Source organism: Pygocentrus nattereri, chromosome 27, assembly GCF_015220715.1.
Source record: "Pygocentrus nattereri isolate fPygNat1 chromosome 27, fPygNat1.pri, whole genome shotgun sequence".
Classification (NCBI taxonomy): domain Eukaryota; kingdom Metazoa; phylum Chordata; class Actinopteri; order Characiformes; family Serrasalmidae; genus Pygocentrus; species Pygocentrus nattereri.
Genome location: NC_051237.1, coordinates 5,126,435 through 5,149,663, shown reverse-complemented (window position 1 = coordinate 5,149,663; position 23,229 = coordinate 5,126,435). Strand labels below are relative to the sequence as shown.

Genomic DNA, 23,229 nt, shown 5'->3' with positions numbered 1-23,229 from the left:
AAGGCTTTATGTCTCTGCTCACTTTGTTTACATTCACATCATTTCACAACAGTGCATTACGAGCCGTGGACATATGAGTTTTGGAGAGGTCACTTCATTTCAGAAGAAAAAGAAAAAATGTATATCTTATATAGTTGCATTTGTAGAATTTTACATTGCACTCTATACTATGAAAGTGCTCACCTTCCCTGCCCAATAAAGGTCACTGTAAGGGTCAAAGTATCAATTCAAAGTATTAATTATCATACAGATAATTAATGAAAAATTATTGTCCCAGTGCAAGTATGTTCACATTATGGCAAAAACAAACAAGTAAACGACTAGATGAAGTTGCTGTTTTTAATGTAGTTCATTATGTCATATAGGCGATAAGGGTGCTCACTTTCCCTGTCCAGTAGAGGTCAGTTTATAGCAAATGTTAGTAAATAAAGAAGTTATTTAAATAATTAATTAATAACATATCGTTTTTTTTTTCCCAAACCACTCATAATATCATGTAGGTGGTCTGGGTGCTTGCTTTCCCTTTCCAGTACAGGTCAGCTTACTGCAATTGTTAATAAATAAAGAAGTTGATTGATTGATTAATTAATTGATGAATGACATATAGATGCTTTTTTCCCCAAATCATTCGTAAATAAATGAATAAAGATGTAATTGTTTTTTAAAATCATTCATAACATTATGTTGGTGGTCTGTCTGCTCACTGTCCCAGTTCAGTACAGGTCACTTTATTGCAAATCTAAACAACTAAGGAAGGAAATAAATAGATAACATATCATTTTTTGAAGATCATTCATACGATCATGTGTGCGACCCGGGTGCTGGGTTTCCATGCCCAAGCTGGCACTGGCTCACTGGAGCAGAGCTGGAGCAGATATGCTGTTTTCCAAGCCGAAAAAAATTCTTATTCTCAGAAGCTTGACACGGAGGCGTTAATGCATCTAGCAACCAAAGAGGGAGTGTTGCTAATACAGACATAAGTGAAACAGTTATACAAGCCACAGGATGCCACAAAGAAGGACAGACCTGTTGTGTTTTCTTCTCCAAGCTGCTTTGGTTATATGATACTCTAACTAGACTGTGTTATGTATATGTAAGGTCATGGGAGCTGTGCTAGGAGCATTGTTGAGTTGTTGCTAACGGCTTTTATGTGTTTTTTTGTGTCTGTGATGGTGTGCTGGAAGCGTATTATGGTGCTGTGTCAGGCCTCCAGTGTTGATCTATCCTCTGCACCACTTAATTTTAAATGCTGATGAGTTGTAATTAAGACACAAAGTGTGGCCTAATCACAAGTGCGCTTGTGCGTCAGCCCATTTGTCTGAGTTATACACGAACACACACACACACACACACACACACACACACACACACACACACACACACACACAGTCAGATGCACACATACACACACCTGCCAGTAGCTCTGTAGCTGCTCATTGTGTCAGTGTTTCTCTGTAAGTGCAGCTGCACCTTTAAAGGCACTAAAAGCATCGTAACAGGCTCAGTGTGCTGAAGCATGGCGAGAGTGTGACAGGTGCAGGCAAGGCTTACCTTTTACGCTTGAGTACCGGTGAAATATGGAGAGACACACCTCCACCTGCAGATATGGCTTGCATAATGCCGATGTGATTGACAAAGACACTGTCAGCCAATGTCCGAGGAGAGCCAGCTGAACAAGAAATTCGTTTACACTTTGGAGGGAAGGGACCCACAACAACCTGGCTTCACCTTCTTTCTGAGAACATTCTGTCAAATTAGGCCGATTCAGACAAGCTCTCAGTACACACTCCCTCACAGGTGTGTTAGGGCTGCATGATATGGGCAAAAGTTGTCATAGCATTGCTGCATACTGGACTTGTGATGTGCTTTGCAATATACTAAAGAATCATTGATGTGGTTAAATACTGGCCTGCATTAATATCACGAGGATTGCACATTATATCATTTGTTAACTGTTACTGCAATATTGGCCTTTGCTGTACTGAAGTCTTATAAGGTTGCTTTATGCAAATGAGCTCTCTAAGCAGTCACAGTGTTTTTTACTGTGTGCTAGTGATGTAGCGCTCAAATCTGTTCTCAGACTTCAGTGGTTTTTTTTAACTCTGACTTGGCTTGGTCTTGGTCATTGGTTTCGCCACTCTCTGGTCTTGAATGATATGAAGTACTGATTAAATAAACTATATTTATGTCTGGATTTTCTTTCGAATAAAGCTACACTACGTAAGTTGTGGAAATTTGGACCCCTTTGGTGACTGTATGCAAATTTAAAGAGTATAATAAGAGAAGTCAGTCCAAACTTGGTGTAGTGATGTTTCTTATGAGAAAGTGAGTGAATTATCTACCATTGTTATCATACCTCCTTGAATATAATGTTGATTTTGCATTTGAGACCTGAACATCGAATTAGACCTTCTTTTTTAGCCCGTGCATGTGACGTTAATAGGTAAAGATATATGACGTGGTTCAAAAAACACAACCTGATGTCTTTGACATTTAAATAATTAATTCAGGTTTTACAGGGTGACTCACAGCAGCGATTGAACACCATGTTTTAGTGTGTGTTTTTTTCTTCTATTGCTACTAATTTATGAATTTGAATCAGAAATCGTATGTACATCGCGCTTAAAGATTGATTTTGCAAGAGATTAAGAAAGAAATTGCACACAAGTACCACAATATGAAATATTTCAACACTTATCAACACTGTTTAAGTGTTAAATTGGGAAATAACACTTTTGAGCTAGGGAACTGCCTGTGGATTTAGACCAGTCAGAAGCAACCAAGCACTCATGTGCTGTGACATCAAAAGCACAACTAACTGGTAGCCAGATGCGCTGCATTAAGTGTTCAAGCCTCAAGCCATAAAGGGATATTCTGGTCTTCTTGCCCCAAAAAGGTTGGTCTGTAAATTAATTTATAGAAATTAATTCCAGTTTTACCCCTTATATGGCCAAAGATATATTACAGATTTCTATAACCTAAGAATAGCTCAACCAGTTTGCATTGAAGATGAGTGTTTCTGTGAGCGTTTTGATGAATCAAAGTAAACAGTGATCAGAATGTCAAATTATTCATTCAGTTGGCTAATCACAATTCCAATTTGCAACAATATAATTGCAATTTTTGTTTCTTGTCTGTATTGTGCAGCCCTGGATCATCTGAATCTCTTGTTACCCCCACAAAGACTCATGTGGGTCTGTCAGAATTCACAGTGCACAGTTTAAAAAAAGCAGTGATTTATTAGGGGCTTGTTTACATATTACAGCCTTTTGCAGTATCAGCATTGCCAAGACCAATATTCCAGTGATGATTAACAAACAGTACAGCATGCAGCACTACTATGCATGTAAGAGTAAATCTGGGGCCATATTTCCTCTTTTTGAAGATGCAAGTCTGTTGCTGTTTTATCCATACTCCTGGAGAATCCTCAGAAGTGCACCTTGGATTTAGACCTTCATAGCAGCTATAGGAGCTCCAGGTTCCTTTCATAACATAAAAACAGAGGAAAATTCACAGTGGGGACAAAGTACAGGAGGAAAAAAGGAAAGAAAGGAAAGGAAAGGGGATGGGACAGAATGAATGATGCTGGTCCCAGACCTTTCCAGCCCTCTTTCATCTCAGCTTTATTCATTTGCTCCCCCTTCATAGGCGAAGTACACAGACGCAAACTGCTTTTGTACTGTAGTGTTGGAGAGAGGTTTTTGATGTCAAGATGAAAAACATTCCTCTTGCCGGTGAGTGGATGTCGGCATGCGGGTCATTCTTCTTCCTCACAACTCCAAGTGAGGACTTTATGCACCGATTCAGTGCAAGCTCGTCAGAATTCAGCAATGCAACAAACATGAAAATGAAGTGCATTCATGAGATTTTGTCCTACATATCAGCCAAGACTGTCCTTGTTAAATCGACAGTGACACATCTGTGCAGCCATGCAGAGTTCGTGAGAGCAGTACTGCATACGGTAAAAGAGAGGAAATGCTTCTATAAATAAATCATGCAGTCAGTGCAGGTTTTATCAAAGTATTTGTGCAACAGTGTGCCTTGGGTTTCATAGCAGAATTTGAACTGTTAGAAGTTGAAACCTACTTTTGTTTTGCTGTACTATACAAATGTGATTGTGTAATTACTTGTATAATCTCTTCTACTATTGAATGTTGATTGGATGTTTAGAAGGGGTGTAACAATGCATTGTGATATCACAGTGCAGAACTGTAACAATGCACATTGTAGAAAATAGACATTCTATGAAGTATTTGTCCAAAGAGGAGTGTAGCAATTCACCAGATTAATTATTTGATATGATACAGCAATGACTCAAGTTGATACAGCAGAAATAAGCAGTAGCTGCAGTTGTGCCTTATTAATATGTTAATGTTTCCAGTTTATTAGAGCATTATGCATGGTGAAATTACAATATTTGAAACAATAGTTGTGCTTTATAGTGTCTCAATCTATTGCTGTAGCCACAAGCTAACATGCTGGTCATACTACAGTGAGTGCGTTTACATGCACTTAGTAATCTGATCATAATTTGATGCTTAGTGTACAACAAAGAAAGGGTTATGATTGCAGCCTTACCTGCAGCCAAGAAATCAATCTTGAAAAGTTGATCTGAACCTAGTATTTCATTATCCCCATTGTGGTATTGATGGTATGGATATTTCCAGAACATTCTTATCCTGAAGAGGGTAATAGCCGGATTCTATAATGCCAGGACAGCAATGATTTGTTTTTTGGAATGATTCCATTAACTATGTTACGACTCTATAAACATTGACATCCTGCATGTGTTGAATATTTTTATAGATTTTTTATTTCCTTACTTGTATACCCTTACTCTGATTTCTTTCAGTTTTGTCTGTCTGTGCATGTGCAGCTGTACCAGAAATAGCAAGGAGCAAACAGCACCCTTGAGGTGGCAACAAAACACTTTTAGAAGTGATGCTGAAACCAGCTACATGCTTGAAGAAATGAAGGATTTAAAAATTCTTCATCCTCTAGATGATTTATGTTTTCTGCTAAAGTGACTCAGTGGTTAAAAAAGAAGCTGTAGTGTGATGGTGAGTTTTGCATTATGTTTACATCACGTCTTTTTCTGTGAGTTTATGGTTGTTTGCAAAGCAGAAATCTGATTACTGCCTGACTTACGTAGACCTGCAGTTTTCCCATTATCTGATTATCTATTTCCAACAGTTATCAGATTATTAAATGCATGCAAACACACTGAATGATACAATACAATACAGTGTGATACAGTTTGATGCAATGTCATACTGTATGTTGTGTTGTTACATCTCTACACCTAATGCAGTTACGTTCTTCAAACAGTCACTGATCAACACATCACTCCAGCACTCTTACCACCTCCCAACTCTGGTGTCGCTAGCAAGTTGTGCAACAGCATTATTAAATTCATCATTTGTCATTTAAACTCATATGCTCAACATATTGGGAATACCAAATTTTGAAACCAGTACTGACATTTGAATCAGGGGCTGAGTATAACATTACACTACATATAACATTACGCTGAGTATAACATTACCTAGAATCTACACTTTCAACAAAATTACATTGATTATCTGAGGTATTCATGTTGGAGATATCAACAATCCAAGAGCAGGTATCGGTATTAGACTGATATCAGCAGATATCTCAGGGGAAAAAGAAAGAATCTGATCCAATCCTGTAACCACTCTAATCTGAAATAGCACACTCACACTGTGTGATTTTAGCTGTGCATTTGTACATTTTTGCTCATGCAACAGTTCATGCATAATTCAGTCATTGAGTTGTAAAAAGTAATTCGGAGTGGTTTGATTTGAAATGGTTCATATAAAGGAATTTGCCGACTACAGTGGTGGTGACAGTAATTCATTATCCAAAATGACCAGTGAGCATGATTTCTGAGTTTTTATATATAGTGCTGAAAATAGTCAAACTGGTAAACCTGAAAAATAAGTTTTCTTTTGGGACGGTTTTGCCTTACAACGCTATGCATGAAACTCTACAATGAATGGATTTAAAAAAATGTGCTCTAGGCCAAAAGCTTATCTAAAGCTTATCTCAAACCTGTAAAACAGTGTCTCAGGCATCATGCCACGCATTTGTTAGTTCATGTAATAACTTTCTAGGAGATAGTATTTAGTGTCATTGAACTCTTAAGACGTTTGGTTCCTATCACCACCACTTGGGTTTTACATTAAACCACTCTGAATGTCTTTGTTTACATTGTAGTCCGTTAATTGTGCAGAAGATGTAAAAAATCGATGGAATTCCCTTTTCAGTGAAGTGCTTAAATTACAAGTAGCTAATTTGACAGTTTAGTAGTTTTTAGTATAGAATCAGTATTGGCCTATACTCAAGGTTTCAATATAGGTATCAGCAGAAAAAAAAAAGAAATAGTATCATGCCATCTGTAATTAACATCGAATTACAATAATGCTTTAATGTTGCCGCCGCATCTAACTGTTAAAGTCTTGATGAGCTTTTAAGTTAAAAGTGCTGAACTTTCAGTGACCAGTCAGTGACTGGTAAAGTTCTGAATGGTTGTCTGAGACAGTGGCCATGCATCAGTTTGACGCTTGGATGACCCCAGTGAATGCTGTTGACCTCTTCAGGGATTGTATCTTGTATGTTTGTTCGATGTGACTGTGCACAGCTCTATTTCTGATAAATATAAAACAAAGGTTTATTCTCATCATGTTTATATGGATATGATGAAGGTGCCTAAAGCATTAACCTGCAGGAAAAGTGTAATGATGTGTAATGAGTGCTAAAGCCTAATCGAAAGGCCAGTTATCGAGGCTGAGGTCAGAGCTGTACATTTCCTTAGACCTGAGGCCAGTGCGAATCCATATCATCCCTTCCTCGTCCCTGCTTGGCCTTGATTCATATTTGATAATGTTCTCTCTGTAGTATGGTAGACAGGGGAGGTATCCCGGCAACCAAGGACTCTGCGTGTAATGAGGAACTTAGTGGAGAAACAAGACTAGAAAACGTCTGTCTATTTATAGCTGGCTTACCATCAGTCATCTGTTTCACTTGCTCATTCGAACAAATCTGGTAGTATTCAAAGGTGACTGAAGAACTCCTTTGTCCATATCTCTGTTCCTCCTTCAGCCAGAAGTCAGAGTACAGAAGGCGGTCTGTACAGATCATAGGAGAAATCCCCATGAAATATATCTACAGTCATATGCAAAAGTGTGGGCGCCTTTGGTCAAATGACATTTTGTTTAGTTTCTAAGTAACGACAAGTTAACACAGCCTACTAATAGTTACTGTTTATTCTGTTTATTCACTGAATTTACAATTAATCCCTAAAATGTGGCTTGTGCAAAAGTTATGGCATATTTTATATCTTATGTTTTGATTTTTTCAAATACAGAGGAATACAAACATCTGGGAACACATTTGAAATGTACACTTGCAAAGGAATCTTTATTAAATTAAAATAAAGGAAAATTATGACAAAATAAATAAGAAATATTCAGAACTTTGCACTTACAAGGTTATATATTTAGTCTTACTCCTTTTGTTAAAGCACATGTTCAGATGACTCTCAGGTGGATGTGAGACTTTTGCACAAACTTATGGAGTCCATGCCAGCTCGAGTGCATGTTGTCATTAAAGAAAAAGGGGGGAACAAATCAAATACTAAAATATTCTAGAATTTGTGTTAAAATTTCAGAGATTCTACTTTTCACTTAAAGCTCATAATAGAAGCATTTTCACAGAGGTCTCAGACCTTTTGACCCCACGGTTTGTTAAACTCAGCACATAAATAGAAACTGTGCCCTACAATGTAGAAAGTTCCAATATTTAAGATGTGAAATCGCAATTTGACTGGGGATGTTGAAACTTTTGCATATGACTGTACTAATGTTTTACTCATATATGGATCAGGGTAAATGAATCTTGATATTATCATTTGATTTGTTTTAGGTAGAGCATATAGTTGATAAACTCCTTGTATTGATAAGTGTGTTATTATGATATAGAAGCAGGAAACGGAAGTCTGGATCCTGATCTTTGATTAGCTTTGGACAGGGCAGACTTTATAATTGAGGCTGGAATTGCTTTGGCACTTAATTCGTTTCAGAGCTGTGAAATATGTCATTTGTTTGTTAATCATCGTCACAGTAGTGGCCCTTACAGCACTGATATTGCAGGAGGCTGCAGTATGCAAATGAACCTCTAATAAGTCACAGTTTTTTCTTGTCTGATGTTCTAGATGGGTTATTGTATGTGTTTAGGTGCATTTATGTGTTCACACAATCCAGCCATTTTGGTCAATCGTAATACCAGTCTTTATCCACATCAAACATTCATTGATGTGTTTTTAATTAATTGCAGATGCAATATGTAGCAGTGTAACTGCTATATTGTGCAACCTTTATCAGCTTGGCTAGCATCTGCTCTTGAAAAGCAAACAAGTGACGACAATGGCTCTGGAGCCAGCGGGCTCTTTTTTTCTGGTGCAGATAAGCAGCTAAGCATGACCACCAAAAGACTGGCACCCACCTATACCCCTTACAGACCCTCCTCTGTTGTCCACTTCAGTCTCATCCTCTCACCTCTCCTCTGTCTACCTCATACTGTGGATAAGATATCATGATGGGCGGGATTACAGGCTTCAGCTCAGTCCAAGTGACAGGCTGATTGTGATGTGAACACAAGGCCCTAAGCTGTCAGCTCAGAGCAGAGAGAAGAGAGAAGAATTTGCTTTTCAAATGTGTACATAATATCCACATAATAGGATACTGAGTATTTAGTGCTGGGCACTACTGATAAAATTTGAGATCACAATACTTTCCAAATATATCATGGCATCAAGGTATGAGAAGATAGTGAAATTTGCATTAATAATGTAATACTGTGCTTTAAGATGCTGGAAGGTTGTTTTACAATCCTGACATGGCTGGTTTTGATTGGCCTGTTTTCTTCTCTTAAAATTACATGGAACAGGAAATGTACATGTTATTATATGTTATAATGCATTATATAGTAAATATTATCTATCTATCTATCTATCTATCTATCAATATATATATATATATATATATATATATATATATATATATATATATATATATGCTAACTACACTACAATTGACTATGAGTGTTGAGTTTTTTTGCACCAAAACTGGTGTGTACTGATATGCAGTGTATTACCCTACACCACCCACGCATTTTACATCAGCATAATTTTAATTTACTTACTTTTTAAAACAATTTTTCTATGCAATATATTTTATTATCTTGAAAATGATGCGCACATCTGACTCAAGTAAATTCAGTGCATAACTTTCTTTCAGGGTAGAAACACAAACGCTGTCTCTCTCCAGGACAGGTCCAGAGACAAGAGCATGACAAGCTGCTGTGTGGATGGTGTGTGGGTTTGTGTATGCAGGGTGAGGGTGGCACTGAAAGCCCCTGCCAAACAGCGTAAACTTCATGAGCCACAAATGCGCCCAGCGCAAAGGAGGATATGCATCGAGAAAGGAATTCAATAACAGGAAAACGGCACTGATACAAACAATCTGTGGAATACCAAAACCCACCCTTACTACTGTTATTTTTGGCATGGCATAACCATTCCTTATTATGCATGTTTTCTTATTTCTGTGACACACTCTGGCTTGTAACTGGTTCGCCCTGAGGTGTCTTAGATGCTTAAATGTAGACTGTGTGGAAAGACTGCATTATTCCTGACAGTGTGTTTGGGAACATAACTACAAGCTAGTGCTGAGTGATACATTGTTTATGTTGCCTATACTGGCACAGATTGACAGATAATGTTGTTTATGTCCATGATAACATTGTACTCCAAGAAATAGCACGTCCCTGTTGTAATGCTAGTAGTTAGACAGAGGTGGGAACATGAGGGCCGGCATCCACACAGTTTGCTGATTTATCTGCTCTGACACAACAGCTAAACCTGGTAATTACCTGCTGAGTTGAATCAGGTGTGTTTAAGCAAGAAAATCACCAAACAATGCAGGAATCCGGCCCCCCAGGTACAGGTACACAGCTCCCCACTCCAAGTTAGAGCTGACTCGTACCCGTGACTTTGAGATACGATCCGACCAGGCCTAACTGATATTGCTCAATTTGAAACCCGAATCTGACCCGAACGCCGCTTCACTGTAGAGTAAATGCATCATTAGCTGCCCAAAACACAATATTTTGTAAGGGCCCCTTTGGGCTTGTAGTTTAAGATTTTTAGTAAGATTCCCTTTGGAGCAGTTTTAAGAGAAAAAAACAAGGCTGGTTCATTAAGTTTATACTGCGGGTATAACCCTCATTTAATAACTAATACTGTAATATATTTGGAAAATACTCTGATAGAGTATTTTTTCCTGCTCACTACTACATGCTTCACTTCATGCAGCTAATTTCTCAGAGTTAAAGTATCCCTGAATAGTGGGCCACAGTAGAAGCCCTAGAGAAATGACAGGCTGGTGTTAAGTAAAGTAGCGGGTGCAGAGATAAGGCTGGAACGTAAAACGCTGCCCGATTCTGTCCCATTTCCCCTGCTGCGTGATGTCATGCAGCCAGCGAGAGCGTCTGTGTTTAGAAAGAGAGACGTTTCCTCTCTCCACCTCTTCTGTTGGCCACGCGTCATCCCTCTGAAGTCTGCCCAGAGAGTGTCTGAGGGGAGGGCTGCCAAAGAAACATTCCTGCCTTCCACATCTCTAAGGAGTTTTCCCTTTTTTCCATCAAGCGCTCCAGAAAAGTTTGTGCTGGCCTGCCAGAGGTACATCAAACAGATAAAAAAGGCAAATTCATAGACGTCTCGTTGAACACAAACATTCTAAAACACTTGACTTATGTCAGGCATTTCAAATTTCATTTGTACTTTCACTTCTGCTTAATTTAAATGAATGCTTTGTGTATCACTACCTTTGGCTGTGTTTCAGAAATGTTTTTTTTTTGATTGCCAAAAAGCTCTGATTCGGATCCTGGAAGTGATAAACGGCAGGTTCTTTGGTAAATAGGCCATCCCTGGCATGTGGAGAGTCAACAGTTGTGAGTGTGTGGAAGCAGCACTCAGATGGAGAGGCAGGTTGAATGAGCAGCAGGCAGTGGACTGATGAGGCCTGACACAGATAAATGAGGCTAATCTGGGGGCCTCACTGTGATGCACTATCCCAGGCGTCAGCACCGAGAGAGAGAGAGCGAGCTTCTATACACTATAATACAAGACAGACCCCGTTTTTTACATCTGGAGTGTATCAATATAACCAAAATAGCATGAAAAGAGTATACGAGAACATTATTGAATGACAGTGCAGGTTAGATATAATGTTGGACAGTTTACATGAGGTGGTCCTCATGAAGTTATGTGTGATGTTTATGATGTATAAAATGCTGTACATTAATGAATCATACAACAGCATTAAGCTTTTATACTGCAGGCTTGTATAGTTATTAGTTGTAAAGGACTAGCTTGATTAAACATGTTAATGTTGCTTAACACTTAATGGAAGTTAGTAGACACCAGTTAGCATGGTGGCATGTGCATAAGAGTTACTGGCTGTTCTTTTTTATTGTTAAAAAAATATTGATGTACAATAATATCAGAATCGTGTCAGTATCAATATCATACAATTATTGGCACCGGACAGATGATTTGACCAGTATTTCAAAGTGATATTTTATTACATATTTAGCAGAATGTTTAGACAATATTGGACTATTGTACTAAATTTTGAACTCTGTGTAAATAAAGGTTATATTTCACTACAGTGCTATTCTACATAGATTTAGTCCCAGTTTGTGCATTTCTACATATACTGGCAAATATCAGCCCACAGTTCCTATATCAGTGAATCCGCAACATTCGCTTTTTGGAACATGCTGTTCACTTAAGACATATTATTTGCTAAGTAATACATTCTCAGTGGTGGACAGTAACTAAATAAATGTAATTCATTACTGTGCTTAAGTGTTTTTTTGTGTATCTTTACTGGAATATTTCAAATTTGGGTGACTTTTTACTTTCACTCCACTACATTTCAAAGTCAAATATCTTACTTTTTACTCCACGACATGTGAAATCTGTCGTTCCTTTTGGCTTTTGTATAAAAACGTAAATGTCAAATTGAAAGAAGCACAAAGCGAGAACACCAGTCAGGGAACAGCGAGGGCGTCTGCTTTTACTGGAGTAATATTTTACCTTGGGTATCTCTGCTCCAACTCAAGTACATGATTTGTGTACTTCATCCACCACTGTACATTGTTAATATATTAATAATATATTATTCAATGATCACTGTGAAACTGAGTGACAAATGAAAGTGGGGGCCCACATGCTATACACTTTTTTCCCCAGAACGCCACCTGCCATTCACTCTGTGAAACTTTCATGACAATTGCAGCAACATAAATTATCCACAATGAAGCTTGTTGCATTAATGTACACTGAATTTTTTTTGTAGAGATTTATATTATATATTGTCGTAATAACATTCAAAATTGTGCTCAGGACCTACTTTCATGTCAACCCTAAGAAGTGAGCTTTTCTTTGCTCATGTTTCTCCTCATTTGATTGAAAGAGCAGTGAGGTGCAGAGAGCATCTCAGTGTGTGGGTTTCTGGCTGGACGAGCTAGCAGAAGTGCACAGAGTGTGTACACACTTTGCTGGTGTGAAAGAGGTGTGCAAGCGTATCGGAAAAAATGGCGAAGCAGTGTACAGACTGCATGTACAGCAAGTCAGCGTGTGATAACACAGACAGCTGTGCTGTGATAGATGAGCACTAACACTGTATGTGCTACGAGCATCATGGAAATCCATATTAAGCGTAGTAAAATAAAATCGATTCTCTTTGGCTGACATAAGAGCTCCACACTGGAAAATTGTTTCTCAGCAAATGCTCGGCAAACTGAAGCCGGCTGTGATGTGGGCCAAAATGTCAAATGTACAGTTCTGATTATCCAAACGGTGCTGTTTAGTACACTTATTTCCACATCAGTAAATTTACCTTTTTTATCAGTATTTCAATGCGTGGCTGTGTTTTATTGTGGAAACGTGTAGTGTTTCATAACGTGTGTGTAGTGTGCTGCTAAGAGGGAACACCCTGGATGGATAGCCTGGGCTATGCTTCTGTTATTCTTTTCAGAGTGTCCTCTGATGCCAGCCATTTGTCCTTCACAGTTAGAGAGGAGAATAAGAGGTGTGAGGAGGGAGCTAGAGAGAGGATCATCATGAAGAGAGGTTAAATCTGCATCAGAGAGAGGACGCCTGCTCTATAAGAAAGACAGAGAATGTCCTTCTGCTAACTGTGCATTGTTCTCACATTGTTTAATGGGCACACAAGAGAGAGAGATCATGTTCACTGCTTTGTAACGCAAGGGGGTGGTGTTCCAGACCCTGTTTAAGCCTCGACTACACTGAGGCACTTTCTTTGGTGTGATGGAGTGATGGAGTAATGTCCAGGAATAGGAGTTTATGTACTACTGCCTGGATTTAGTAATGTTTGCTAATGTTACATTACATGTCATTATCATCCCCCCACCCCCCCACCGCCACCACTGAAGAGAGATTCCAACCACTCAGAGGCATTTACAGTGGGTAGTTTAGTAGCAGCTGGCTGTGAGGGTAGTGAAAAAAGATGCACTTCACTGGTCAGACTGTGTAGCACCTGTAGGAAGAGTGTCTGGGCTTGGAGAGCCTGTAGGACTGTGTGACATTTACACTGCATGTAATATTGCAGTTATTGCAGCTAAATGTATCACGCCTGACAGGCTAGTATTTGTAGCATTTAGCAGAGCGCCATACAGGTTAATCATGATACAGAGGTCAGTGAGTATTGCATGTGGAGTCTTGCCTAAGGATTCTTATTTGTATAGGGTGGTGTTCTGGCCAGGGTGGAGAAGCTGAACCCTGGTCTGTGGCGTTTGACATGTTTGGCATCTGAAATTAACTTACTTGGTTTTGCGCTGGTGCTACAATGCTAATTCATGTGGTGGAAGCTTAAACCCTAGCAGGTGGCATTGTGCTTATTGCATGCCTGAATCATCACCTCACTTGCCTTAAACTGTGTTGAACTGTTTAGTGAAAAGTACACTGCATAGCTAAAAGCAGCAGCGTGCACAATGATTGCTTGATATAAGATTCCATTATTTAGCAACATAAGCTGTGTATTTACCTACAATGTGTAAGATTCATATATTAACAACAACAACAACAATAATAATAGTAATAATAATACTACTTTTTCTAGTGACATGCATATTTTCCAATTTCTATGGTAGCTATTTTAGCTTTTATTTCCCATTTTGTGTTGATTTTACACATTTTACAAACGTAAAAAATAAATTGCAACTACACACACACACACACACGTTCTAAGCTGCTTCTCCCTCAGGGTTGCAGGGGGGGTGCTGGAGCCTATCCCAGCGGTCTTCGGGCAGAGGCAGGATACAGCCTGGACAGGTCGCCAGTCCATCGCAGGGCAAATTGCAACTAGTAAATATTAAATCTTTGATATCAGTACAATAGTACAGTTTTTACTGGAAAATGAAGTGAATCAAGTAAATGTGTCAATGTAAAAGTGTCATGCAGGAAGAAGAGGCTGTTTTAAGTACAGTGCCAGTTAAATTTGCTGATCTGAAATCTGCTCAAGCAAGTCTTTTTACTCCTCTGCATTGTTAGAGCAGCAGTTATGCTGCTTCGTCTAAATCAATGTCTTTTAAACATATCGGTTAATCAGCTGAATGTGTGTGTATGTGCAGTGTGCATGTGGGATCAAACATGTTTGGAAACATCCTAGAAAAAAATCCTTTAAGCCACATCGGCTTCTTACCAGGAAGGTTACTGTCAGTGTGCTTCGAAGGCTGTAAATGATGGAAGTGTGTGGACATGCCTCACATTGTGCAAGCGTTAAAATGCCAGTAATCCTCATTTATGGATAATCAAAAGTTTTACTGCCACACAGTAAAATCATTTCACCAAAATATCGCTTTGATTGTAACAGTTATAGACTTGGTGCAGCTCACTGGCTGAAATGCCAGCCCTGTGTCCTAGTCTACCCATTCCTTTTCAGGGAAACAGCTCGGAGTGACCCAAAGCCCAGCTGGAAAGGACAGCGGCCCCTCGCAGAAGCGCTCTCTCCTGGGACTGCACTTCTGTGGACCGCCAGGGTCCAGGGTCACGGCTGGTTTAGCTACAGCGGGAGGACTGTTGGTCCTGCCGTTCTGGAGATTACATCAGAACACGCATGCCAGAGAGGGGCTGGAGGATCCTCTTTTTCCTGAGGGGAAATGATTTGATTTGCATGCTTGTATTCCCATAAACTCATTTACCAATAGCACAGGACTGGTCAGCTTCAGCTGGTGTGTGAGCAGAGCTTTGGCTGCTTGTCCATGGCTAATGATAGAAGGGGAACAGGCTACTGCTTGCTGCTAAGCACAGGATGTTACGATATTTATTTCTCTACAGTGTTTTTTTTTTTCACATTTTGCATCAAAAAAAAATTATAGACTGGATTCTCTTCTTCCTATGTTTATGTTTATCTCCTGATAAGAAAAAAGATAGCACAGCAGCTTCCAGAGTCTGCTCTTAACCTCTTAAAGGCCTAAAACTAGCATTTCATATGTTATTTGTTGTGTTAGGGAGTACTTTGTAGTGCAGCAGTGCATCCTTCAGCCACGTGGTTTTAAGGAATCACAAATTTGTCACAGTAGTCTCCCCATTGATGCAGAGGCTCATCAGCACAGACATGATTTTCAGCATTTTAGCAACTTTAGCAGTTTGCCTTAATTCTGCATTCACAGCTAGTGTTAAAAAACAACTCTCCCATGTGTATCTACCCTAAAGTGCTTATAGTTTTTCAAAAATTCTTCCCACCTTCAAGACGTCATCAGAAGGGGATTTTCCTTGTCTTTAAATTGGAAAATTTGTCTTACAGACTACTGCATCACTACAACAGGAAGCAATTTGGCTTGTGTACAACAGATCAATGGTTACATTTAGGAGTTAGGCCGGAGTGGCCCTGTAAACACCCACAACCCGGCAGTGAGTCCAGGGTTCCACCCTTCACATTTAGAACTGAAGAATAAGTCAGTTTGTATTGCTTTCCATGTAAATACTGAATAACAAGCATTAGAATGTAATGGGCTTGGGAATTTGAGGGGTTAAATAAAATGCAGTGTCTTACGTCTTGCACTAATTACTAAGAAGCTGCTGGATTAGCAAGTTTCATTGAACTCCTGTAAAGTGTGTTCTAGCTCTTCAGGCAATGAGCCAAGTGTAGCACATGACTGCTCCATCAATAGTAACATTTCTCAATCCTGCTTGTTCCAACTTGGGGATTTGTGTACTTCTTCTTGTTGTTGTTGATGATTCAACATCTAAAAGCTTTGAAACATTGTAATAAGTATTACTCGTATACACCCACATTCCCTGCTGTAGTTTCTGCACTGTAGGCTCATTGTCCCGTGGTGAGGATTCTTTTCTTTGAATGGGAGCTGTTTGCTTTTTTTTTCATGGTAAAAGGTTGTCCGGGCTCACAGTATGTTTACTGACCGTTCAGAAGCACAGTGTCCAAGTTATACCCCCTTTTTTTTACCCCCCTGTCTCTTCTTTTCTTTGAATTGCGCATAAAAGCAAGGACACTTTCCAGCTGGCTCTGGTGTTGCTTAATGCCTCGCCTCTTCCAAAAGATGACATGAAGCGATACCATGCTTCCACGCACACGAAGCATGACGAATTCTTCTGTCGCGCAGTGCCTTTTTTGTGGCTATGATTATTCAATTTGCTCACCTCTCCCTTTCCAAGCGTTACAATCACATTAGCTGACTTACCCGAGGTCAAATATAAAAACTTTGGCTCTCATTTTTGATAATAATGATCATTTAGTCATTGACTGGGTCCTTGACTAAAAATGAAATGATGTGCAGTTTGATTTTACTCCCTTTTTTGTATTGTTCTTAAGGGCATGGTAGTAACTGTAGCTGCACACAGCAATCCTGTCATAGTTAATTAAAGGTCTCCAGATCTTTTCCTCAATTACGTATCAATTACCTCGCTGCTCCAGTGCAGCTCGGCAGGGCTGACTGGGACTCTCCCCAATAAAGCTGCCTTTTATAGGAGAATTGAGCTGGTAGGGGCGGGAGTCCCTGTTCGTTTCTACCACTGCAGTACTTTTTTCATTTTTTATCCTCCTCTGCCCCACTTTTAGTCTTTCATCTCAAGAATGGATTGGCAGACAGTGTGTTTGAGGATATGGGTGTCTGTGTGTGTGAGCACTCTGAGCGCAGTGTGTAATGAATGTATAGAGTAGTCTGAGAGTTCATATGGAGTGAACATACATGCATATGTATGTTTACACACACAAATGTGCTTCTTTGTGTTGTGTGCTGCAGCATTTTGGGTCTGAAGTGGGGCCTCCAGCTCTGATCCAGTGCAAGACAGAGTCTGACATCTTTGCAATGTAGGGATTATTATTGGACCTTTCCAAAGGCCCCCATAATACATTCTTAACGGCTTTGGAAATCACACATTTAGAGAACGCTACAGTAATCAAAGCAGAGCAGGCATTTCACAGCATCATGACAATCATGCACAGATGAAACAAAAGCCTAGCGGTTCCAAAAACTTTTCTGTTCCTGTCCATACTAGGAGGGTGCTTTAATTAACTAGTTTAAGTGGCTTAATGACAGCCGTTGGGTTACATGTCAGAAGACAGAACCTCTCCTGGAAGAGAAGAACATTTCAGTGATGTTAAGCACAATGTAGTAAAAATTATGCTATTCTGAGGTAGTATTAATAATACAGTATGGCTCTAAACGAATGCTGTCATGTTAAAAAAGGGAATTTCTCACTCAAACAGTAACATAATTGTTAGATTAAAAAAAGTAATAAAAAAAAAAGGTAAATCGATTGACCATTATTAATCATTTTTAATGAAAACGAACATGGATGGTTTAACACTCATTTTTTATGTGTAGCTAGAGGTGATTCCTTTGGATTGTTTGGTGGATTTAGTGCAGAACAGTAACTCAATGACAGAACAATAATGTTTTTTCATAGGGTTATGGAAAAATATCCAATTGTGATTTTTTTTTTTTTTACCAGAATTGTGATTTGATTGCGATATAAATTGCAAAACCAGCATATCTGCTGTTTCTCACTCATGGCTTGAATTCTGAACATAGCATGCCAGGCTGTCAGTTAGCTGAGGTTGTGAAGTACACTGCAAATAGTGTCTGGTTGCTTTTAACTGGTCTAACTTGTCTACAGGCATTCCCCACTTAAAAGGCAAGACAACAGTGTTGATTAAAAATTTGAATGAAATTTAAATTAAAATTGCTTGTCTTGCGCTTTGAAATTTGAATTCTTTTCAAATGTAATCTGGCTTTTTCTTCCATATTATCTCTACAAAGATGTTAAAAAATGAAAATGCAAGATTTGAATTCTGGGAATTAGATTTTTTACTATAACCTTTACATGCCTTATTTGAATACCCGATCAAGTAAATTAGTAACCATCCCTAGGGAACCTCAGAAGTCATCAACAATGTTCATCTTGGGCTCCTTTTAAGGGATGGACTTGGTTTAGTGAATCACTGCTCATCTATTCGTATAACATGTCACAGTCATTCCTTCACTGATACGCACGTTGGGCTCTGAACAGAGGCTGTTGTTGATCGTAGAGAAGCCAGTTTCCCTCGGGGGACTTGGGAAAGTTTTCAGGCCTTGACATTTTGGCTCAGCTCCAGCAGGCCTCACATCTCAGCAGATATCATTAGCCCCAGTGTGCATTAAGTAACGGTACTGTCTAGCAGCCAGGAATGCAAAACAGCTTTCCAGTGTGAGTGTGTGTATGTGTGTGTATGTGTGGGTGTGTGTGTGTGTATGTGTGTGTGTGGTGTGTGTGTGTGTGTGTGTGTGGTGTGTGTGCGTGTGTGTGTGTGTGTGTGTTTTCCCCCCCGTCGCCTCAACCTTCATTACATAAGCAGGGGCGTCATATACAGGCCTCTGGGGAGAAGAGCGGTGAGGGATTCTGACATGTCTCATATACAGCACCATACATACACAGGTTGGCAGAGACATCCAAGGACAAATCTGCTCTCCAAAACTGCTTCAATACTTTTCAGTTCACTTTTCCTGAATACATGAACATAAAAGATTAGAGCACTTGTGCAACCCCCCTCCTGGAGATACACTTTCCAGGACAGCTTTGTTCCAGTCTGCATCTGACATGCTGCCTCCCCTCTTACCTTACACCAGTGCATCTGTTCCAACCAATTAAGGGCTTCTGAAAAAGTTAATCAGGTGGAGCAGGTGTGTCAGATTGTGGTTGGAACTGGACAACGCAGGAAGGTTGATCTCTAGGGAAAGGGTTGGTGACCACTGGATTAGAGGGACGATTCCTTCTAACACCACTGCTGTATTAATAGGAGTCCTTGGGCAAGACTTCTAATGCTGAAGTCTCCTATGATCGTAAGTGGCTCTTGAGAGGAGTGTCTACTAAATAATGTAAAATATTTACATAATATAATGTAAAACTTTACAATAAGCATCATGTCTTTTTAATCTCTTATTTCACCATACTTCATATTTGTGGTTGGTATAGTGTTGAAAGTAATACTGCCGCCCTCTGCATATCAGTGTGGGGTTCACCTCTCCACATGGTTAAGCACCACTCTACAGTTGGGCAAAATTCTTAAGGCTCAGTACATTTTTTGCTAAATTAACCCTACCTCTGCAGCAGTTTTAACATTTTACATCAAATGGATAAGATGGCCTATTGATAAGTGCTCCTGCCAAATGCCATAAATGTAAGTGTTAATTAAAATGAAAGCTTGTTTTTAAATGGAAAACAAGTATATTGTTTATTACTGGTATCAGTATTGGCTACAACAAGGTGTTAATTAGCCATTATCTTCATCTGCCCTGAAAGTCTATATCGATGCATTGCTAGCCTTCACTGTCACAAGCACAATGGAGTTTAATCCTCTCTTCCCTGATAAAAAAAATCACAAGGTACGTCACATGCAGTGTCTTCACGGGTCACTGGGCTGCTCTTTGAAAAGAGCCATGCTGTAAAATGTGTGTCACATTTACAGAAGTCAGTGTGTCATCCGCTGCTTAAATTAGTTGAGATTTCTTGGCACATCACCTCCCTGTTGCTGCATGTGTGTACTGTGTGAATGCAGAGCTCTGAACATGACTTACTGTGTACACTTGGTCGCTCTCCAGCCTCCGTTTCTCTGAATCTGGCATGCTTTTACAATGAGTTGTTGAATGCATGATTTGGACGGCGCTGCTAGAGGGAGAGAGAGAGAGAGAGAGAGAGAGAGGGCTTGAGTGAGAAAAAAGTGGCTTTTGAGTGAGAGAGAGAGAGAAGGAGAGAGAAGGTTGACTGAGAAGTAGAAGTATAGAGGAGGCTTGAGTGAAAGTAAGACTAAGTCAGTGAAAGACAAAGGAGAAGGCTTGTGTGTGTGTGAGAGAGAGGGAGAGAAAAGCAAAGGAATAAAATGAGAGAGAAGGCCTTCAACAAGAGATAGAGAGAATAAGTAAAAGAGAGCAATTGAAAGAGAATGAGTGAGTGGTAGACCGAAAGAGAGAGCTGAAATGAGAAATAGGGATTGAGAGAGAGAGAGAGAGAGAGAGAGAGAGAGAAACGAGAGAGAAAAGGAGATGGAGCTTTTGGGAGAGAAACAGAAGGCTTGGGAGTCAGAAAGAGAGATGGAATAAGTGAGAAAAAGAAAGAGGGCTTGAGTGAAGGAGAGGGAGTGAAAGAGAGAGAATGAGTAAGAGGTAGACAGAGGAAGAGCTGAAATGAGAAATAGAGGGGGGGGCTTGAGAATGAGAGACAGCTTGTGGGAGAGAAACAGAGGGGGCATGAGAGAGAGAGAGAAAAAGGGCTTGAGTAAAAGGGAGAGAGGACTTAAGTGAGAGAGAAGTGGAAGAGAGAGATAATGAGTGAGAGGTAGACAGAGGGAAAGAGCTGAAGTGAGAAATAGAGAGGGATTGTAGGAGAGAAACAGAGAGGGCGTGAGTGAGAGAGAGAGAGAGAGAGAGAGAGAGAGAGAGAGAGAGAGAGAGAAAGGGCTTGAGTAAGTGAGAGAGAGGTGAAAGAGCGAGAGAATGAGAGAGGTAGACAGAAGGAAAGAGCTGAAGTGAGAAATAGAGAGAGAGGGATCGTAGGAGAGAAACAGAGAGGGTGTTAGTGAGAGAGAGAGAGAGAGAGAGAGAGAGAGCACAAGGCAAACATGCAGGAATTTTCATTGAAAGGGATTCAAAGTTTGTCATGAAAAAATAAAAAAGCTTCGTCCTTTAATTCATTGTGGGCCGTTCAGCCGTAGCTATTGTTGATATAAAGAGCATGAAAGTGTGGAGAGGCTGTGAGGCTCGTTGTACTCCCTCACACACACAGTGTGAGTGCTGCCAGCATGATGGAGTGTAGCAGAGATCACACAGATCAATGTACTCTGTGGTGTCTCATTCTCAGTGCAACTGCCCACTGCCTATGGTCCACTGTTTTGCAGCACGCAGACAGGGCGCCTGCTCTTTGGGTACAACAGACTGAAAGCTCCTTCTCGTTTTTCATCTGCGAGTGTGAGTGAGGCCGAGAAAGAGAGAGAGGGCGAGTGAGTGGAACATGAATCGAGCATTCTTCTCTTGGTGTGACAGGGAAAGCATGTGAAGGCGCAAGGAGGAGGTAAGAGCAAATTTGAAGCATGTATTTGGACCACTAATGCCTAGCAGAAACCCCTAATCCAGCATTATACCTGCTGTGGATTTGGGTGGGGGATTACCCCCATTCTGCAGAAGTAGGTATGGCTTTTTGGAGCTGCAGTGGAGCCGGCCTAGACTAGACTCTGCTAAATGGAGCTCGCTAAGTGGAGGACGAGGTCTAGACAGCAGTCATTTAGTGTAATAATAGTAATAAAAACAGTAATAATAATAATATGTTTTATTTAGATAGGGCTTTTCCCAGGCTTGAGGAAGATACAACATGTTGGGACAACAGGTATTAGCATAATGTAAACAAGCAAAACTGGTGTATGAAAGAAGAAAACAGTAAACAGCCACTGACCACAGAAATAAGGCTCCCTATATGGTTACATTTGCATAGCTCTCTTGTAAAAATCTTTAATTGGTATAGAAGCTGTACATTATGTGACTTTAAAAGGATTCTTTTCTCTTACACATCTCTTCATGTCAAGAGTCTTTAGAGATTCAGTCACTCTACAGTGTTCCTCCAAAGAACCCGTTACGGCACTTCGAGAATTCCTGCTACCATCTTGAAGGGAATTCTGACTCTCAACAGGATTGTCGGAAGTTTCTACATCAGCAGGCTTCGAACAGGGCCATATCCTGAGATCACATTCTTCAATATCACCATAAAATGTGGTGTCCATCAAACACACATGATATTTACTTTCAGGTAATGTTAAATAGTGTGTGATTATGTGATGAAGCATAAGGATTCATGCTCTATGCAAACGATAACAGTAAAATGAAATCTTATGGAACTATGGAAGCCCATTTTTGAAGGACTGGAGGAGAAAAATTCACCTGCCTGTTGAGTTGTGATGAAAAATGTAATCTTGGGATGACGCTGCTGAAAGTCTAGTTTTATAGACTCACACTCCTGAGTTTACAACTTCTGCAAATCCATTTAGGAATCAGAATTCCAGCAATTTTTTCCGTCTTTGTTTCAAGCAGAATGTCAAAATTTTGACTTACTATTTGAAAAATAAGGACTTAGTTTCTCAAAATGTTGACATAACCACTTGTTTTCCCACGATTTTGATTCACTGTCTCAAAATACTGACATATTTTCTCACAATATTGACTTAGCATCTCAAATAATGCTTTGTTGTCTCAAAATTGGGACTTGCTATCACAAGATAATGACTTATTTTCTCACATTATTGACTTAGTATCTTAAACAATGATTTGATTTCCCAAAATAGTGTCTTACTATGTCAAAAAATCACTTGTTTTTCCAAAATTAAATAATGATCCCCAAACAATTACTTTAAAAAATTAACTGTTTTGAGATATTTTAGAATTTCATCTTAATAACTAGCCCTGTGATGGACTGGCGACCTGTCCAGGGTGTATCCTGCCTTCCGCTCGAAGACTGCTGGGATAGGCTCCAGCACCCCCCACGACCCTGTCGGAGAAGCGGCTTAGAAAATGAATGGATGGATGGATGGATCTTAATAACTAATAAAATGTGTTTTTTTGAGAAGTCAATATTTTGAG

At 39.7% G+C, this 23,229-nt stretch overlaps 1 protein-coding gene across 2 annotated transcripts in view; it reads left to right on the top strand.

The window, feature by feature from the left end:
* atxn1a (ataxin 1a) overlaps positions 1-23,229 on the top strand; it is a 123,994-nt gene that overhangs the window by 1,085 nt on the left and 99,680 nt on the right. The gene's annotated exons all lie outside the window — the stretch shown is intronic.